This window comes from Populus euphratica, unplaced genomic scaffold (assembly GCF_000495115.2).
Source record: "Populus euphratica unplaced genomic scaffold, PopEup_1.0 scaffold314.1, whole genome shotgun sequence".
NCBI classification, from domain to species: Eukaryota; Viridiplantae; Streptophyta; class Magnoliopsida; order Malpighiales; family Salicaceae; genus Populus; species Populus euphratica.
Genome location: NW_011500200.1, coordinates 72,051 through 73,656, shown reverse-complemented (window position 1 = coordinate 73,656; position 1,606 = coordinate 72,051).

Here is a 1,606-nt window from a genome sequence, read left to right as displayed (position 1 = left end):
TAATTTTATCTTTTTCTTTTGCTATTACTTATTAGTCCCAGGAAGAAACAACAATGAAGCTTCCTTCCTGGGACTTTTTTCCTTTTAATTTTTTTTATGGTCATATAATTTATTTTTTTATAAATATAAAATTTTAATAAAAATAGAAAGTGATCGGCTAAAATATGAAAGTGTCTTATCATTTATATTACATATTTAATTTAATTATTATTATTTTTTATTGTTATTTGTTATGTTTTTAAAATTCTTTTGATTAATTTTTTCTTAAGTTTAATCTCTAATCATTATATTTTATCTGATTTTTATATAAAATTTGGTTTTTTTTTTTGATTTTTTAAACTCTTCAACTAATTAAATATTGTTTTGATTTTATCCCTCATAATTTGATTTATATTTTTTTATTATCAAATTTGATATTTATTGTTTTTTTCTTATGTTTATTTTGTTTTGAATTTTCTTTTATTGCTTTTTTAAAGATTTCATCACTTAGCTTTTTTTTATTGAGTCATGGCTTTTAAAGGTTCGCATGAGTTGATTTTGGTTTTTTAGGTTCTTTTATAAAATTATTTTTTTCAAGATTTATTTTATATGAAATTGGTTTTTGTACCTTTTTGTTTTATAAAATTATCTAAATCACATGCCCATGGTCAATGGTTGGTGAGTTAATTCAGGTTGAATTGTTTTTTTTTTTTGCTTTTTTATCGACTTTCTTGTCTCAACTTTTTTTTACTAATAATTTTGCTATATTGTTGTGTTGAGTTTACCTTCTACATGGTTAGTTCCAACATCATGATCATGAATTTTGAAAGTTAACAACAATTGACTTTGGTCTTTTTTATGTTTTTTAAATTATTTTTTAAATTTTATTATTTAACATTTATTATTTTAGAGTTGATCTTTATGCTTTTCTTTCAATAAAGTTATCTCAATTATATTTTTTTAGTCATGAGATTAGTAGGTGAACCCTGGATGATTCATATATTTTTTTTTATTAAAAGTTTCATGCCTCGATATTTTGTTATTGAGAGATTTGCTTTGTTATTTTTTTGGTCTTGACTTATATGTGGATAGTCTTGATTTTATGATCACAATCACGAGTTTCAAATGTTAATACATGTTGACTTTGATATTTTTTAAGTCAATTTAATACATATATCCTTCAACATTTAATTTTTCTAGGAGTTGGTTTGAGCATTTTTTTCTTTCATATTCTTTTTGATAGAGTTTTTTCAATTATATGTCAATGGTCGTAAGGTTAGCGAATTAACACAGGTTGACTCATATTTTTTTTGTTTTTCTTAATTATTTTTTTAAAAGTTTAATCATTCAACATTAATATGTTTCATAATTGAGTTTCATGACTTGATTCAGTTTGCTTTTATTTATGATTTTTTTATCTTTTATTTGCATAGATAATTGTTTGATTAAATAAAAAATAAAGTTATTAAATACAACTTAGTGCATGAACCACGTTGCGAAATTAAGTATATTTATGTATTTTTAATTTTATCCTTCAACATTTAATTATGTTGCGAAATTAAGTATATTTATTTATTTTTAATTTTATTCTTCAACATTTAACTTTTTTAGAATTGGTCTTTGTGCC